The 20,137-nt window shown below is 43.4% G+C and overlaps 1 protein-coding gene across 1 annotated transcript in view; it reads left to right on the forward strand.

Annotated features, from left to right (window-relative positions):
• Window positions 1-899: 899 nt before the first annotated feature.
• The window catches only part of GUCY1A2 (guanylate cyclase 1 soluble subunit alpha 2), a 182,191-nt gene continuing 162,953 nt past the window's right edge, over window positions 900-20,137 (forward strand). Inside the window, exon 1 of the mRNA XM_060273854.1 lies at window positions 900-1,014. The gene's annotated coding sequence lies outside the window, so the exon portion shown is untranslated. The remainder of the gene's footprint in view (window positions 1,015-20,137) is intronic.

The following is a 20,137-nucleotide window of genomic DNA, read 5'->3' on the forward strand; positions in this document are numbered from 1 at the left end:
AAAAAAAAAATTGAAAATTTTTCCTATGCCCCACAAATAACCCAGAGATGCATTTTAAATAAAAGCACACATTCTACTCATGTAAAAACACCAGGCAGGTCCCACAAATAACCCAGAGATGCATTTTAAATAAAAGGACACATTCTACTCGTGTAAAAACATGCTGATTCCTGGACCATCCATGGGCCGGATTGAGAAGGTGATTACGCCGCATCCGGCCCACGGGCCTTAGGTTGCCTACCTCTGCTCTAGGATTTGGCATGCTGCTATTCTCCCACTTCTGAAGCAGCAAAACCATGCCACTGAGTCAAGGAGATAAGACACTCATGCAGGAGACAGACCTAGAGGGCCTATCAAAACTGTAGCGCTGTCATGGAGGCAGGCATGACCTACCCAGAGATGTCTTCCACATCTCAAGTATTCCTTTCCCTTCCAGCCCTTGCTGTGTGTATCTTGCTTGACCCCAGTGAAGGCTTTTCTTTCTCAGCCGGAACTCTGTTTGCTTCTGAACCTGGAGAGCGATGGAGACATGTAAACAGAATGCCACTTTGTCTTTTCAGAACAACACAACTGTACATTCAAAGATCTGTTCCGTTCTGTACTTCACCCGAAAGGGTTTAAGTATAGAGGGAAAATGTGGTAGACCAGAAATAAAGAAGGGCACTTCTTAACAAGTTCTGCAATAAAAACCCTGGGGTGTACTGCCTGGATTTTGCAGACTTTTAAAAGTCTCAGGAAATGTACTATGGCTGAGAAATTAATTAATCTTACATACTTGGAAAAGGACGTTGAAGAGTGTTGGCAAAACAACGAGCTTTTGTTGTTGCTGTGTGTTACCTGGTAACAATATAATTATAAATGAACTTAATGTGAAAACGGATCAGCTTGAGTACCTAACTTCAGCCACCAGGTCAACAACAGCTGCTGGGATATGACAAAATATACAAGAACTGCTTTATACAACTTTCTGAGTGTATCGTCAATGATTTGGTGTCTGTTTTTGAAGAAATTCTGGTTAGTAAAGCTTTGAATAATATTTATGGGTCGGGACAATTTTTATTCTAGAAGGATTCAATTTTGATGTATCCAATGGCTTCAAGCCGCACAATATGAATATCTGCAATACCATGGGCATCTGGCTGGCCTCTGTGAGACTAGGATGCTGGGCAAGATGAGCCTTTAGTCCTATCCAGCAGCTTCTTCTAATGTTCAGTTTATGCTAGTAATTGCTCGTTCAGTATTACCAGAGTCCTTGTAGATTCTGTTTGCCTTCCTTTTGACAGCGTCTGCTGTCAATATTTCTGAAAGGCACATCAAGGATTCTCCCCCCTTTTTTATTCCCTCCCTTCTCCTGCACCTGAAGTCCAACTCAGACGTGAACTGTGCACCTCCTTGTATAATAATTGTGGGCATGCAGTTTCTAACAGATGGAAGCTCAAGCTGGTTCGTTGCCCCAGGTGTCAAACCTTCTCCATCTCTTCCAGCAACTTCAATAAACAATTGGACTTGCCAGATGTTGTTAAGCCTAAGTTCCGTTAGTAGCCTCTGGCCTGTAGATTTCCATGTTATGGGGAGTGGGGGTGGGGAGGCATGGAGGAAACAGCATAAACCTGGTCTAACTGGTTCACCCTCTTAGATCAGAAAAGCCTTCTGCAGACAGCCTTTTGATGTTTTAGCCTTGGCTTCCCTCCAGTTGATAACATAGCTGCAAATTGCAAAGCAGAGGGTGTCAGAAGTTAACTGCTCTCCTATCACAACTGAAATGTGGCCAGGCCAGGATTACAGCAGGCACAACCAAGCCACGTTTTTTTTCAGTAAGTAAAAATATGTGTTACTGGCAAGCAATCCTGCAATAATTCACAGAGACTTTCCCGCTGCAAGATCTGGAGCACACAGACAATGTTCACCAGAGTTCATTATTTCTTACTAGAGGAAGATTGTCTGTGGGGAGAGGGAGGGCTAGCACACAGAGTCTGTGGGGAGGGAGGGCTAGCATATTATAGGGGGAAACTAGCCCTTTTCAGAGGAATCACTCATAGGATCATGAAAAAAATGGACAGGGGAGCGGGGTTGTACTGGCTAGCCACACCCTAGAGGCCAGCATGAGCTCATGCCCCTTGTGTTCAGATGAATGCATGAAAGGAAATACAACTGGACTCCTGGGTGCTTCATGGAGTACTTTCCATCAGTCCGAATATCTCTACAGGCCTTTGGACTGGTAATATGTAAGTAAGTATGCAGGTAGGGTCTTCTGAGAGGTCTACAGAACATCATCATCATCATCATCAGCTGCTGCTCATCTGACTGAGTTGCCCCAGCCACTCCAGGCTGATTCCAACAAAATATTAAAAAACCCATTGAAGCATGAACCATTCAAGACTTCCTTCTACAGGGATGCCTTCAGATGTCTTCTAAAGGTTGTATAGTTGCTTATCTCCTTGGCATCTGATGGGAGTGCGTTCCGCAGGGAGGGCGCCACTACCGAGAAGGCCCTCTGCCTGGTTCGCTGTAACCTTGCTTCTTGCAGTGAGAGAAGCACCAGAAGGCCCTTGGAGCTGGACTTGAGTGTAGGAAGCTCCCTTATACTGAGTCACAACATTGCTCCAGAGTGCTGTCCACGCTGACCAGCAGAAGCTGGTTTCAGGGTTTCAGGAAGGGATGCCAGAGATTGAACCTGTGACCTTCTGCATGCAAAGCAGATGCTCTATTGTGGTTCTGCTGAGGCAGTGCCCCATTTAATGTCCCATCCTCCACTTTGTCTTATGGTTTGTAGATCACATTGCAATGCATTTGCATTATAGAATCATAGAGTTGGAAGAGACCACAAGGGCCATCCAGTCCAACCCCCTGCCAAGCAGGAAACACCATCGAAGCATTCCTGACAGATGGCTGTCAAGTCTCTGCCTAAAGACCTTTAAAGAAGGAGACTCCACCACACTCCTTGGCAGCAAATTCCACTGCCGAACAGCTCTTACTGTCAGGAAGGTCGTCCTAATGTTTAGGTGGAATCTTCTTTCTTGTAGCTTGAATCCATTGCTCTGTGTCCGCTTCTCTGGAGCAACAGAAAACAACCTTTCACCCTCTTCTATATGACATTCTTTTATATATTTGAACATGGCTATCATATCACCCCTTAACTTTCTCTTCTCCAGGCTAAACATACCCAGCTCCCTAAGCCCTTCTTCATAAGGCATTGTTTCCAGGCCTTTGACCATTTGGGTTGCCCTCCTCTGGACACATTCCAGCTTGTCAGTATGCCAGGTGTCTCCCATCCTGTATTTGTGCCTTTCATTTTTTTCCGTTATTGCTTTATATAAATGCATTATTGTTCCATATTTACAGTTTCATGTTAAGAGAAGGTCCACATGGCAAGGTATGCATTTCGTTAGAGACTCTAACCATGTTTTCAGTTCCTTGAGTTCCACCATGGAAGAAAGGCAGGGTATAAGTGTGCGAAGAAATTTTTTTTTTTAAAAAAAATGACATTATTCAGTGTTTTCTTCTCTGACATATATAGTTCCTCACAATGCAAAAGGAAATGTTCGAGCACTATATAGAGCTAAGGAGGGCTGGCTGAAGGTGGCATAAAGTGCATTGATAAAAGGATTGAGAAGTCCTTGTTCCATAGATTGCTAATATAGGCTGCTTTACACAATTCCAGGCCCTCCAACAAGAGAATTAATTGCTGATTGATTCATTCCCCACCAAGAAAATGTAATTCCGCATTAAAAAAGGAAAAGTGTATGTCATCAGTCAACTTGTCATTTGTGTTCTTTTAGGGGAAATGACTGGTTTTCAGAGAACGGGGGGTGGGGGTGGGGTTCTTGAGTCATACTGTGTTTCTCAAAAAATATCATAATTAATTACCAAAAGCAGCTGTGCCAATAAGACAGCAGAGAAATGGCAAAGGCCCCCATTAATTACCCGCTTTCCCTCCCTTACAAATTCTGTATTTCTATAAAGCAGGCCTCTGACAGTGTAATAGATATGACAAAAAGAACAGTTTGTGTCGTGAACTGTGGCTGTGCTGGTTCCAGAAAATACAAGCAAGCAATGTAATTGTTTTTTATTGGACAGACATCCATGGCTGGAATAATATAGCAGCTTTCCTTTGACTCTCACAAGGCCATTCTTTCTGGTAGAAGTGGAAAATAGAAGAAATATAGCAGTGGATTCAGTAGGGGGGGGGGAAGCTCTGAATTTATGTACTGATCAAATTCTGTTGACCTTGGGAACAGATGGGCTGTTTGAGGTAGACCGCCTCAGACGGACATTTTACATCTCTAAGGAGAGAGAAACAGTGAAGTATTCTCCGGTTTTCATTTGCAGCAGGTACACAGGAATAGAGGAAGCTGGCTTATACTGAGCCAGACAGACCATTGGTTCATCTCGCTACACTGACTCATAGCAGCTCTCCATGGTTTCAGATTGGGTTTTTTTCCAGTCCTACCTGTAGATGCTGGAGATTGAATTGGGTGTTGGGATAAACAACAGCCTATTATTATTATTATTTATACCCCGCCCATCTGGCTGGGTTTCCCCGGCCACTCTGGGCAGCTTCCAACAAATATAAAAATACATTAAAGTATCACAGATTAAAAACTCCCCTAAACAGGGCTGCCTTTAGGTGTTTTCTAAATGTCAGGTAGTTGTTCATCTCCCTGACCTCCGATGGAAGGGCATTCCACAGGGCGGGCGCCACTACCAAGAAGGCCCTCTGCCTGGTTCCCTGTAGCTTTGCTTCTCGCAGTGAGGGAACCGCCAAAAGGCCCTCGGCGCTGGATCTCAGTGTCCGGGCTGAATAATGGCGGTGGAGGTGCCTCTTCAGGTATATAGGAACGAGGCCTTTAATTAATAACACAGTAATGAGATGAAAAAGTCAATAGAGGGTTGGTGTATATAAGGAACAGGATATTAAGTGAACTGCCTGAGATGTGAGTTTATTTTCCCTTTCACCTTTCCTGCTCTCTTTTGCTGTAACCAGAAATGTATTAGGGTGTTAAGTAAAGATTCAGTTGAAATGTTATAGTCATGCCTGCCTTCTTTGAGGTGAGATGAGGAACCTGTTCTGCAACACCTTGGCCTTCTGCTTTGCCATTATGCTGTAGTCCTCCCCAGAATGGCTAGGTATAAATTAGCCATTGTTGTGGATATAAATCTTTCCTATCCAGGACTTTTTTTCCCTGGGGGAACTCACTGGACTGGAACTCAATTCTGGTACTTCTCAGGTGGGTTCCAGAACCTCTCAGGTGAGTTGCGGCATCACTCAGGTGGGCACCATTGCCATTCTACGAGAAAGAAGAAGAAGAAGAAGAAGAAGAAGAAGAAGAAGAAGAAGAAGAAGAAGAGGAGGAGGAGTAGTAGTTTGGATTTGATATCCCGCTTTATCACTACCCGAAGGAGTCTCAAAGCAGCTAACATTCTCCTTTCCCTTCCTCCCCCACAACAAGCACTCTGTGAGGTGAGTGAAGCTGAGAGACTTCAGAGAAGTGTAACTAGCCCAAGGTCACCCAGCAGCTGCATGTGGAGGAGCGGAGACGCAAACCCACTTTCCCAGATCTTAACCACTACACCACACTGGGAGGTGTTCCTGGTGAGTTGCCACAATCATTTTCTAGAAAAATAGCAAAGCCCATATCACACATAACATACCAAGCATCTTTAGGTAAAGGTAAAGGGGCCCCTGACCATCAGGTTCAGCCGTGTCCGACTGGGGTTGCGGCGCTCATCTCGCTCTATAGGCCGAGGGAGCCAGCGTTTGTCCGCAGACAGCTTCCGGGTCATGTGGACCAAGCATCTTTACTTAGAAGGAAATATATATTTCGTTCTTTACCATTCAGCTATCTTCCTTGGTGGTTGCTCCTCCATTTCCTTCCTTTTCTAATCTAACATGCCCAGTTCCTTCAGCCGTTGCTCAAATTCAGCCAATTCATCATATCTGTGATCTTATCAGAGTCCTTTCCAGTGCTTTGCCAGCGTCTGTTTGAACTCTGGTGCCCAGAATTGAGCACGGATGCCATCTTACCAGCATCAAGCAGAAATATAAGGGCACACCATCAGGTTGTATTACTCATGGGTGATAAATTAGAAAATTAAACTGTCACAAGAATAAAATGTATTGGGTAACACTCCCAGCCTTGCTGGCTAGAAATTATGTTTCTATTTTTGGCAGTCGCCCTTTAGATTCTGATCTTTATATTTGTTATAGCAGGCTGCAGTAGAAAAGAATAGTAGTACTAGCAGCAGTGGTGGTGATTGTATAATTTAATAAGCTTCGCTGCGGTTCCTGAAAGCGGTAAATTGGTGCTGGGAGACTGCATAAGGTAAACAGACAAGGCACCGTCAGCAATTCACTTTTAAAATTTACTTTTTGCGGTGTTTTTATGTGCGTTGCTTTTTCTCAAAACACAACTCTTCTTTACTTAAAGGTCCCGGTTATCACCAGCTATTTGTTCTGGCTATTTATGCATGTCAGTGTTAAAAGGGGCATTTCTACTGATTGGCGTAAAGGTCTACGCAATTGGCTTCTGAGTCAACATGAAAACACGCTGTTTGACCTTCTCCTGGGCACTGAGGCCACTCCATTCTTATATTGCTTTAACATTATTAATAGAGAATGGGAAAAGGCATTTCACAGAGTTCTTTCATATTACAGCACATTTGCCCAGCTCCCCTTCTTCTTGACAGAAGAAAGAATAGCTTTCTTCTAACTTGTACACATTTTCTTCAGTAATATGGAAAGCCGGGCTCTGTCAAGTGACAGAATGAGCAATAGATTGAGAGGTACTATTTAAAGGTAAGAAAATGGACAATTATTTGCCCAATTTCCAGGCCCAGTTTACAGTTCTGCTTTTAAGCACCAAAGCCTGGGAGCAGGTTACCTGAACAACTGCAAACCCTCCAAGTGACCCTATTTTCCAGGGTCAGTCCTGGATTTCCCAGGTTCTGATCTGATCCTGGAATGTCCCGCTTTCCCTTAGGACATCCCTGTTTTCATCGGAGAAACGTTGGAGGGAATGGAGTTATGCAAACCCCCGAGCCAAGGAGATAAGTAACTATACAACCTTCAGAAGACAACAGGGGTTTTGCTCTTGCTGCTTCTAAATAGCATTTGTTTCTATGGTTATTTTGCATTTAGTTTTTATGAAACATATTTAATATATGCTGCCCAGACGATGCCCAGACGATGGTGATGCAATTAAAACTCGCAACTCTACAATTCCATGATGCTAAATGGGAGTGCATAGGGGGCCTTATTCATGTGTAATGTTCAGCAATCTTCACATTTGCATTTAGTGTTAAATGTTTTATTAGGATGGGGATGTTTTATTATTGAGTTTATTGCAGTTTTTGTTGTTGTTCTGTAAACTGCTTCAGGATTCTCCAAATGAAAAGCAGTATACAACTGATTTCAATCAATCAGTCAGTCAAAAAGGAACAAGTAGGAATGTTATCAGTGTGTGTGTGTGTGTGAAGAGCACCTTTAAAATCTTTATGTGGATTATATTATTAGTGTGAAACGTAACCCAAGGGAAGCCCTGCAAGCTTTAGAAGCTGAGTTTTCCAAATTTGAAATGATAGGCCTTTGAACTAACTCGGATAAATCTTTAATTATATACTATAACATAGCTCCAAGTGAACAATTGAAATTAAAAGAATTAGTTACTATTCCGCAATGCTGCAAGGATTTTTAGATATTTAAGTGTTCGGATTCCACGAAATTTAAATGAATTATATTCATTAAACTACACACCATTGGTGAAGAAAATCAGAAGGAACCTGTACTCATGGAGCAGGCTTCAACTATCCATGCGTTAGGATGAATTGCAACAAAACACAATGATTCCCAAATGCTTACATTTGTTTCAAGTGCTCCCCATCTTACTTCATCCTAGTGTCTTCAAAAACTAGCATAAAAAGGAACAGGTAGCAAATGATGGGACCCAACTGATGGGAGGTGAAACAGGGACCCAAGCCAGAGCTAGAATTGACCTTCATTGCTCAGTTTAAAGCCCCACCCTAAAAAGAAAGCTTTTATCACCCTTCCTGTTCATGAGAACCAATGGCCAAGAGGAAGAGATGAGTCAGGCTGGTGAAGAGTCACAGGTGTGTCCTCCTGCTGCTGCCACAAGCTCCCCTCCCCTCTTGTTCCCCAGAACTAGAAGAGGCGTGAAAAGGGCGGAGGAGAGGTTGGCTTCACACAGACACAGTCTCCAATTGCTTGGGGAAAACCCTAGACAGGATGGGACTTTCAGTCTTGGCAGCTGATTCATGGGGCCAGACCTATCAGGGATGAGCTGCTGTGCTTATTAGGCCAGGCACTCAGTGCTTTTTTCCCAGGAGGTACTCAATGGTATGCAGTGCCGGCACCTTTTTTTTGGTTGTTAAAAGTGTGACACTTACTGTAACAACTTCATGGTGAGTACCGGCACCTATTTTTCCAGGGGGGAAAGCACTGCTGACACTCCACCAAGTCTCTGCAGATTGTGTTCTTGCTAATGAAGAGTTAAGTCCAACTTGCACAGTGTGATTTACCGCTGGCTCACTCCTGAGAGCAGAGATGGATTAGAATCACTTCTGTCCCCTCCTCAACTACCTCCAAGGACAAGGAGGGGCTTAAAGCAACAGAAGCAGATGGGGATGCCATGCAGGAAAAGCCACTGCTTGCTTACACACTCCACGTGAGAAGACAATGGGCTGGAGGAGGTTTGTTGCTCTGTTGTGCCAACTGTTGGGATGGAGTAGAGATCTGAAGAAGGAGATGCCCAGCTAGCTATTTAGCAGGAGCTCTGTGTGTGATTCTTGCACCTTTGGAGCTGATGTAATTGAGACCTTTGCCGATAAAGAACTAAACTTCCAATCATGGGTCCTCCTTGCGGGGTCTGGGTGACATGATGACATGGCTCTCCAGGTATTTTGGATCAAAACTACCATCAGCCCCAGCCAGCATGGTCAGAGGTCAAGGAGTTGTAGGCTTGCCAACCCTGCTTTCCTCTTTAGGGCAGGGCTAGCCATGTGGTATCCTCCAGATATTGTCGGAACACAACATCCTTGAACAAACCTGGAAGCTCCAAGATCTAGGCCAGCACCTCCTGACTCCACCTAACCTACTTTCTTATCCATCATCATGGTGGACATTTAGAGAGGAGCTAGCTGTAGCTCAGTGGTAGAGCATATGCTCCATTCTCCAATTTAAAAGGCTCAGGTAGCAGGAGATGGGAAGGATATTTCTCTGCCTGAGACTTTGGATAGTTTATGCCATTCCAGAGTAGACAATATGGAGCCAGACAAACCAATGGTCTGGCTGAGTATAAACCAACTTCCTTTATGGAAATCACCTTGACATGGTGGTGTAGAAGATGATCAATAAATCAATAGCAATAATAATGACAATGCTTGTTTCGTCATAGCTGCCAAGTTTTCCCTTTTCTCGCGAGGAAGCCTATTCAGCATAAGGGAAAATCCCTTTAAAAAAGGGATAACTTGGCAGCTATGTGTTTCATACACTGGCCATTTATCATTACCCGTTTATCTCTGTAAATTATCACTCCATTCATTTGCACGAAGATGCCAGGAATGTCATCTTGCAATACTTTCTTAGCATAAAATAACACTAATTAGGTTCTTTCCCCTTTCTCTGCCTGTAGTTCAAATACTTATCAACTGGAATTTAAATAATTATAGCTGCTTTGGAAGGTTTTTCAAGAACAGCTTCGAAGTATTTAAAAGGAAGTACAAAAAGTTGGTTTCTCACTGGCTCATTTAAGCGCTATTGCGAATAAAAGTATTTTGTAAAAAATATTTTGAGCTGATGGCGTAGAATTACAAAGGAAGACCTCAAGCTCTGATTACTAATTAAGTTCATATTTAGCACCAATAGAACCTGAAGGTTATGAGGAAGCTTGACAAGGCAAAGCGTACAGTGTTCAGTACATATTTTTCAGCATAATTATAGCTGTAATTTTGTATTATAGTTATTAACTTGCCAATACTAAGCAGTGGAAAAACCCACCGCAAACACTCACAAAGTGCCAGTGGTGGAGTATATATCTATATTTCAGTGTGTTAAAATGTTTAAAAGAGTTTTAAAATATTGAACTAGATCATTCATTGAACACCTCACACTGTGTGTTTGGAACACGAGTTGCCTCACTTTACTTTAGACAGGTCATATGCAGAATGCTGTGTGTATTCTGTTGCCCCAGAGGGCAGAACAGCTTCTTCCTCTTATTCTTCTTCTATTTAATATTAGACTGTGTTCGCTTTTCGGCTTCTACTATAAACCTTCCTCTTTTAAGAAGCCTTTTATCACTTGTATGCTTGCTGTCCTTTGGGAAGAAGAACAGGATAGAAATTTTGATGACGACGACGATGTTTTGATTTCTCACTTGCCTTTCTCCCTAAGGTCCCATGATGGGTCACAGCAATTTAAAAACAATATTAAAATCAGTTTAAAACAATTACAAACAAGAGGATAGAGTGGGTCCCTATAGATAGATAGATAGATAGATAGATAGATAGATAGATAGATAGATAGATCATAGAATCATAGAGTTGGAAGAGCCCACAAGGGTCATCCAGTCCAACCACCTGCCAAGCAGGAAACACCATCAAAGCATTCCTGACAGATGGCCGTCAAGCCTCTGCTTAAAGACCTCCAAAGAACGAAACTCCACCACACTCCTTGGCAGCAAATTCCACTGCCGAACAGCTCTTACTGTCAGGAAGTTCTTCCTAATGTTTAGGTGGGATCTTCTTTCTTGTAGTTTGATTCCATTGCTCTGTGTCCGCTTCTCTGGAGCAGCAGAAAACAACCTTTCTCCCTCCTCTATATGGCATCCTTTAATATATTTGAAGATGGCTATCATATCACCCCCTTAAATTTCTCTTCTCCAGGCTAAACATACCCAGCTGGAGAAGAGAAGGTTAAGGGGTGATATGATAGCCATCTTCAAATATATTAAAGATGATAGATAGATAGATGATAGATTAGTGTCAAAGACCAGAACAAAGTGGTGTTTCTTCAGCTTACAATAGAAACCACATACTGAAGGTACACCTCTGTAGGGAAGGAATCCCACAACTTAAGAGCTGCCACAATGAACATTCTCTCTCGCTGAACTGCCCCAAGAATGCTGCCATCTCTGAATTTCTGAGGGTGGTTGAATTACTTTGAATACACTTTGCTGATCTTAACACCTGAGAGGTTCTGTTGCAACCAAGAACTAGCACCAATTGGCAGAATTTGAGAGGAGAAAGAGGAAATTGTGAGGTGAGAGCTGTTCAACCATAGAATAGATTGCCTCAGGAGGTGGTGATCTCTTCTTTGTTGGCAGCATTTAAGCAGGAACTAGGCAACCATATTTTTGGGATACCATAGTTGCATTCTGCATTGCAGAGCCTGCACTGAGCAGGGGTTTGGGCTGAATGGCCTTTAAGGCCCCTTCCACTTGTATTCCATTGATACGGGTCACCACAGTGTTAGCAAGAAAGAGCTTTGGTAAATATTGCATTGCAGCATGGAATCAATGACTTCCTCCAAGCAAAAATCAGAAAAATGGAGAAAGGGTAGTTTGATATGTTTGATTGTTCATTTAAATGTTTTGAAAGCAAATAGATACCTCAGATAATAATATTGCACAGCTTGAAGCAACTGGAAGAATAAAAACTGATTCTTTTCCGAATAAAAACATTGCCCAGACCCATACATTTGATTGAGGCTTTACTCTCAGAACTTTCTTCAAAACAGAACAAAAGCATCAAATATATATATATCCAAATCATTCCATACAATATCTTGTGCATGTCCAGCACAGTCTCAGCATCTTATAAGAAATACAAGATATTTCCAAGCAGACCTAGAAGCAAAGGTCTTACAGTGTCCAATAGCCTGGAGCTGTTTTTTCTCTCCCTTCGGGAGACCCATTCATACATCTTGAGGATGAAGACTAAAGAGAAATCCTTTTCAAAATGGAGATTTGCAACCAAATATCACTTGTTCCAAAGTAAACATTCAGTATTAGAGCAGAGAATATTCAACAGTTAATTATCGACCGGTTAAAGCTCGGAATGCTGCCACGGAAGAAAACCCCCAATGTTAGCAATACACATTCTCGGGCATTCTCCATTTCAGTGTCAATTAAACAATTAACAATAACCCAGTAAGATAGCATGTTTGAAAGGTCAGGATTCCTGATCCCAGAGATTACACTGACAATGGCCTTTGAAAGGCTCAGTAATAAACAAACAAATAACCAACCAACCAACCATGTGGCTGAGCTCTATTATGTTCACAATTTTCTGCACTAGAAGAGAGAGAATGCCTTAAGGCAGGGGTCACTAAACTTACCACGCTTCGGGCCGGTGCCTGCAGCGCCGATTGTGCGGTGGGCCAGAGGGCGGGGGAAGCATGCACCCATACGCGTGCACGCACACAATTTCCGACGCACTTCCGGGTCGCAGGAGCACTGGAAATAGCTTGTGCACATGCGCATGGGCCCAGGGCCGTCTTAAGCGCCCCTGGCGCCGTGGTGCGACAGATCCCTCCAGCGCCCCCACCCCGTTTCCCAGCGCGGTGGGCGGGCGGGCGCAGCGCGGCTACCACAGGCGCTGCTGCATGGTGGGCGGGCAGGCAGGCACAGCGCAGTTGCCATGAGCGCAGCTGTGCGGCAGACCGGCCAACCAGAGGGCGGGCGCAGCTCGTGGCGACCCCCTGGTGGGTCAGCGCCATGGTGCCCTGCGCCACCCAGCCTGGCCGTAGGGCCGGCCCTGCACGGGCCTCCTCTGACCTGGAAGTGCACCAGAAATGATGCTTGCGCATGCGTGCAAGCTATTTCCGGTGCTCCTGCGACCCGGAAGTGGGCAGCTGCGCCATGCCGCACCGTGCCACGCCGATAAGAGTGGGCAGTGGCAGCGGGGGTTGCCACAGGCCAGATAAATGAGTCCTTTGGGCCATAGTTTGGGAATGCCTGCCTTAAGGGGCCACCTCTTTGTCACGAGAGCTCACCCCATCATAGGTCATCCTGCACCCCATTTTAACTACCTTAATTTAAGCAATGCCAAGCAGATTGTTAACCGTGATGAAGCCGCTCTCTGCATGACTGCATGCCCCACGTTGGGAGCAGAGGGCTTTATTTTCATTTGGCCCTCTCTTACCCTGAAAAGAAGATAGGCTCATTTAAACGTGCCGCACTGAGCTATATGACAATAGCTTTCTCCTTAATGGCAAGCATTTATCACATCTTATCTCATTAAAAGCTTTGTTTAACTAAAGAGGGGCATTTTTTATAATCAGAAACGAGACTATATATGGCAAGTGCAAATAAAATAGGCAGCTGCAAGGAAGATACTTCATCTTCCCTTTTCTGCTAGAGAGAGTTCTTTGTGATTCATAGGCCTGCTTCTAGAATCTTCCTAGAGGGGATTTTTTCTTTAACTGCTCCAGGCAAAACCTAGATCAATCTGTTTTAGGTGTTGCTTTCATTGCTGATATTTGGCAGGCAGGCACCAACGCAAGGGCATCTGATTCTCATGGAGGAAGGAAGAGCTGGGCCCAATTTATGGCACAGCAGATGCTGGATGTGTGATTCAGTCTCAGCGGATGGTGACACTGCTAATGAGAGAGTATACCAGGAGCAAAATATATTGCTTGATTAATTGCATTCTCTCAATTTGCTGCCTGCATTAAAAACAAGAACAACAGACAGCAGGCAGAGAAACCACAACTTTGACATCTTTTGTGATTTGGACATTTATCCCTTTTTCAAATGAGGGAAGGATGAGGGAGATATGGATTTAGCATACTTCAGATCAGGCATCCCCAAACTGCGGCCCTCCAGATGTTTTGGCCTACAACTCCCATGATCCCTAGCTAAGAGGACCAGTGGTCAGGGATGATGGGAATTGTAGTCCAAAACATCTGGAGGGCCGAAGTTTAGGGGTGCCTGCTTCAGATGCTTCGAGAGTTGAGATGAAATTCCATACATTTTTCCAGAACATTTTTGGCCCTTCATTCAAAAAATGCTTGCGTTTTAACAAAACTTGCCTTCACGCTTCCTCTGCCCATAGTGACTTCATCACACCACCATATCTGATTGGTTGCATACACTGTAGACATTTACCCAGACACTTGGTGTGATCTCTGACTGATTGTGTAGAATCAACCAAGTGTCTAATGAAGCTGGAAGAAGAAGGAAATGGATGTCCTGAAGAAGATTGTGCAGATATCCATAACGATTCCAACTAAATGCTGCTCCTCGTCTGTGGAATGCTTTCCTCAGCAAGGTCCACTTGGAAGCTTCATTGACATTTTTGGCACCAGGTAAAGACTTACCTTTTACTCGGGACCTTTTGATAGGTTGAGATGATAGTATCCTGCTACTGGTATGCTGCCAGTGCTTTCTGTGGCTGTCACGGGCTTTGTTTTGATGCCGTAATATATTTAAATTAATGTTTTGAAAGGTGTTGTAAGTAGCCTGACGAGCACCAGGTAACAAGCAACTGACAAGTCTAACTAATAATACTCAGAGGAGACTTGCTGGAATTGGTTGAGCTAAGTTCCCCATGTCCATTAAGTTCAAAGGGTCTACTCTGATCAGGATTATCATTGGATACAACTGATATAAATAATAATTGATATTTTCAGGCACTTTTAGACTGCCCTTCATTACATAGAATCCCAGGGCAGTGTAGAGAATATACAAAATAACCAAATCACATCAATCCCCTATAGAGCTTCACACCACCAACTTGACAGCCTGGTTTACCCAGTTCCTTCTCCCTTCTGCTGAATAATAATAATAATAATAATAATAATAATAATAATAATAATAACTGACCCAATAAAACTGCATTTAAAAAAAACATTTCAGATATGTTGTCACTCATCATGTTGACTCATAAAATGCAGTAAACTGCCATCATCTGAAGGGGGAACATGATGCTTTCTAAAGAAGAAGAAAAGCCAAGCGAGAGTTATGAAAAGCACTGCAGGGATTTTGAGATTGTATACCAAAAATAAATTGAGATAGCCAGGTATCCAATTCATAATTCAAATGCACAGTACAGACTATTTTATGGCACGGATATTGTGTAAAAAATCAGCTGCTGACAAACGTACAGTGGTACCTCTACTTATGAATAATTCTACTTACGAATGTTTCTACTTACGAATGGAGCTCCGTCCGCCATCTTGGATGCAGTTTAGATAGGAATTTTTCTGCTTACGAATTTTTAGATAGGGTTGTTTCTACTTACGATTTTTTTCTCCCAATGCATTCCTATGGGATTCGACTTACAATTTTTTTCGACTTACAAATGTGTGTTATTCGTAAGTAGAGGTACCACTGTATACAGATTTTGCAAGCAATTTCCCCAATATAATGCAGTTATGTTAAGTTCACTTATTTATACACATTTCCCCATAATATATACATTTTGTACACACTGTTTGTCTGAAGAGCTGGAACACAAAATTTGGAGAAGTCTGAATATCAGGAGATGGCTGAAATTGGTTCAAAAAGTGTGAATTAGTTTCTCATTAAGATGCAAGGAAAATAGTGTTTCTTCCCAATGTGGATCTGGTTTTATTGTATTTTATTGTAAGCCACTTTGATGGAATCTACACACATATAAAAAAAGGCTGTGAAAATGCTTTTTTAAAAAACGTTTTGGAAAAGACATTGAATTTGACATAGCTCACTGTTGCCAACTAGTGTCACATTTGTACATTACAAATGCACTTTACAACACATTTAAAATGTTTTATTTGCAGCTGTATAGCTGAGTCCCAAGTGTTTAATTTTGAAACAAAAAAGGGTGTGCATATATATTTAAAATAAGTAAATATAAGCTGTGTTGACGGACCATCTTTTGTGATACAGTTGTACCTTGGTTTTCAAACAGCTTAGTTCTCAAATGTTTTGGCTCCCGAATGCTGCAAACCTGGAAGTGACTATTCCGGTTTGTGAACTATTTTTGGAAGCTGAACGTCCGACGGGACTTCCGTGGCTTCCGATTTGCTGTAGGAGCTTCCTGCAGCCAATCAGAAGCCGCACTTTGATTTCCTAACGTTTTTGGAAGTCAAACAGACTTCCGGAACTGATTCCATTCAACTTCCAAGGTACAACTGTACATACTACAGTATATTTATTTAATTAAAGCATTTGAATACCACCTTCCATGCACCATCCCAAGGTGGCGTAGAACAGAAATTAACAATAACAGCTGAAATGCTGTAAAATGATTGAAACCTCAGTAAACATCTACATGACAGTAAAAACATAGCAGGACAATAAAATATCCCTACAGAATGCCTCTATTGGTATGTGCTCACACTACAAAAGTTTGCTGGATCAACCTTCAAAAACGGGGGGGGGGGGAGAAGCAACACCTTGCATTATACAAAGTTACATTGGCAGGCCGACATTATCTTAATTCTTAAGGAACGCATTTGTGGTTTGCAATCTCTAAAAAGCTTGTTTAATGCCTTAATGTTGCTTGAACAAGGGAGTGGTGACCTAAAAGACTGAAGCAGAAACACCAGGTCATTCTGTACTCTTGCAAAAAAAGAGCAAGGGCATAAGTATGTTAGCTTTGGAAAGGTATCACAGAAGAGCGATTACACCTTCACTGACGGGTATAGTATTTAAGGCAGGGGTAGGCAACCTCAGGCCCGTGGGCTGGATGTGGCCCAATTGCCTTCTCAATCCGCCCCACGAATGGTCCAGGAATCAGCGTGTTTTTACATCAGTAGAATGTGCGCTTTTATTTAAAATGCATCTCTGGGTTATTTGTGGGCCCTGCCTGGTGTTTTTACATGAGTAGAATGTGTGCTTTTATTTAAAATGCATCTCCGGGTTATTTGTGGGCAGGGCCGTCTCTAGGCCCGGGTCCGGTGGGGCGGGGCACCAGACCGCCAGGCCACCAGGGATGCCACTGCGCCCGCTAAGAGGTGCGGTGGAGGCCACCCCAGGCGCGCCAGATGCAGCCCTAGGCGCACCTCTCAGCTGTTCAGGCCGCTCGCTGGAGGCGTGGGCCTGGGGCCACCTCTGCCGCGCGCAGGGGCATCGCAACAGGGGGCAGCCAGGCTGGATGGCGCAGGGAGCTGGCCCTCCAGGCGGCTGCCGCACTGTGCCCACCTGCCCACCCGCTACGCCGGGAAACGGGGCGGGGGGCGCCGGAGGGGTCCGTCGCGCCAGGGCACCAGGCATGCTTAAGACGACCCTGTTTGTGGGGCATATTCATTCATTCCCCCCCCCAATATAGTCTGGCCCACGGCTGAAAAAGGTTGCCGACCGCTGATTTAAGGTAACGTATTTCAGTCAACATTTTGGGGTCACTCTACACAGCAAATAATGCCCATTGGGCTATTTTATGTGGTGCCCCCCCAACCCAGGCTTTCCCCTCTTAAATATTTTGGTACTTCAGCAAAATTGGGGTTTCCTAGGGTGGCCAGTTATTCCTCACCAGAGAGAGAGAGAAAGTGAGAGAGAACTTGCATCTGCTAATTTATATGGATAGAAGCAAATTCAGAAATATGGACTGATCCCGTGTTTTTCCACCACCTAGTGGTGCAACAGTAATACTGCTAGCACGTTTTCAAAGCTAAGCAGGGCCCGGTATGGTTTCAAATGGGATGGGAGACCACATGTGGAGATTCTTGCATTGCAGAAGGTTGGACTAGACAACCTCGGGGTCCTTTCCAACCCTACAGTTCTATGATTCCCTTAAATAAGGATAAATGTATGTTTGTCAGAAGCAGCTTGCTTAATGCAGTAGAACTGTGTTAGCTTCCAAAAAGGCGAGTTGCTGAGAGAGGGAGAGGCGGTGGGGGGAGGGCTTTGTATGGGGGGGGAGCACTGGATTAGCTCCTGCCAGTGTTTGCACCATGCCAACCTCCCTGTTGCCTTGCCCCTCTCCTTACGCCTCCCAGTAAGCAACAGCGACCCACCTCCTGAGAAGCTAGTATAGCGGCTCCTTGCTAGCTGGCAAGCTGCTTCTGTCTCCAGCTGAATCAAAAAACTGAAATCAAAATTACTCACCCTCTTTCTAGCCAGCATGCTAGAAATCTTACATTAAAGTTGTGTGTTTTTAATGCCACTTTTTGACCAAAAGCCCCTACCCCCACCCCACCCCACCAGTGCTGGAGTGAATGGATGTGCTTTTGAGCTTTCGTTTCTATTCTCAGCAAATAATCGTGGAAGTGACGCTTCTCGCCATCTGCCATCCCTTCCCCTTTCTTCCTCTGGCAACCCTAATTAAAGCATCACATTAGCCAAAGGTGTTCTAGGGGCTGTGGGGGCTTTGATGGAATATGTGATGTTGTCAGCACAACTTCCATGAGCCTCTGGGAAGAGGTTGAAAAAGGAAAGCGTAGGCTGGGTTGAAAAGGAAAAGGGCTGAGGATTTGGAAAGATTGCCTTTCATTGTTTTTAAAGGTGTCATCCTCTTTCAAAGCACTGCTCAGCATTCTTTTTCTTCTTGAAAGGAGCCTTTCTGTCATGCTGTCTGAGTTGCATTTTGTTACAATCCTCTCTTCTCTCCCCTTTCCTTTGCTTCTGGTAAGTCAAACTAGCAGAAGGCAGAATCCTGTTACATATCACACAGGTGATGTTTCTATTGTCTTTTTGGTGCCTGTTGATGACTTTCAAGTAGACTTCAAAGCGGAGATTTATAGCCTACTTGGCATTTAATTATTATTATTTTTAAAAAATCATTTTATATACCTGTTTTTATATATGTAATTGTTTTCATTTTTTGTTTTAATTGTTTTATATCTGTGATTGCTTTAACATATATATATATATATATATATATATATATATATATATATATTTAATTCCTCCCTGCAATTTTTTTTTAATCACACTTGCAACAACACAACACACCAACAACACCATTCTTGGGGCTCAAATAATGGTCCTATATTACTGTATAGTCCAAAAAGTCATTCTATATATTACCACGAGATTTTGATGGATTGTGCTTCCTGTCCTCTTGCTGTATGTGGTCCAATAATCATAGAATCATAGAACTGTGGCATTGGAAGGGCCCACAAGGGTCATCTAGTCCAACCCCCATGCGATGCAGGAATCTTTCACACAACGTGGGGCTCGAACCCATGACCCTGAGATCAAGAGTCTCATGCTCTACTGACTGAGCTATCCCAGGTTTTGTTGTTGTTGTTGTTTAGTCGTTTAGTCATGTCCGACTCTTCGTGATCCCATGAACCATAGCACGCCAGGCACTCCTGTCTTGCACTGCCTCCCGCAGTTTGGTCAAATTCATGTTTGTAGCCTCAAGAACACTGTCCAGCCATCTCGTCCTCTGTCGTCCCCTTCTCCTTGTGCCCTCCATCTTTCCCAACATCAGGGTCTTTTCCAGGGAGTCTTCTCTTCTCATGAGGTGGCCAAAGTATTGGAGCCTCAGCTTCAGGATCTGTCCTTCCAGTGAGCACTCAGGGCTGATCCCAGGTTTAACTTTTATTAAATAGGCAGTTGTTTTGTATATATACGCTTGTGTCCCACTCAAAGTAAACCCATTGAAATGAATGAGCCTAAGCTATTCATGTCAATTAACTGCAATGACTCTACTCTGATTATGACTAGCATTGAAAACCCTTGGTTTTTATTGTAAGGTGAATATGCTTTGAGATGCTTAACAGGAAGTGATTCGTAAATATAATATTTCTGCTGCTACTAATTATTATTATTACTTGCAAACTTGCAACCTTACTGCTACCAGCACCATGCTCATCTAACCAACTGAGTAGTTACAGGTAGGTAGCCGTGTCGGTCTGAGTCGAAGCAAAATAAAAAAATTCTTTCAGTAGCACCTTAAAGACCAACTAAGTTTTTATTTTGGTATGAGCTTTCGTGTGCATGCACACTTCTTCAGATACACTGGAAACAGAAGTGTCAGACCCTTATATATATATATATATATATATATATATATATATATATATATATATATACAGAGGGTGGTGGGGGTCTACATGCCTCCAGCTACCATGCCTCCATCTACATGCCTCATCTACATCCCTCATCTACATGCCTCCAGCTACCATCCCAAACATACCAAACAATCCATCGTATACAGCCAGGTCCTACGTTACAACTGCATCTGTTCCAACTCT

Source organism: Zootoca vivipara, chromosome 4, assembly GCF_963506605.1.
Source record: "Zootoca vivipara chromosome 4, rZooViv1.1, whole genome shotgun sequence".
Taxonomy (NCBI): domain Eukaryota; kingdom Metazoa; phylum Chordata; class Lepidosauria; order Squamata; family Lacertidae; genus Zootoca; species Zootoca vivipara.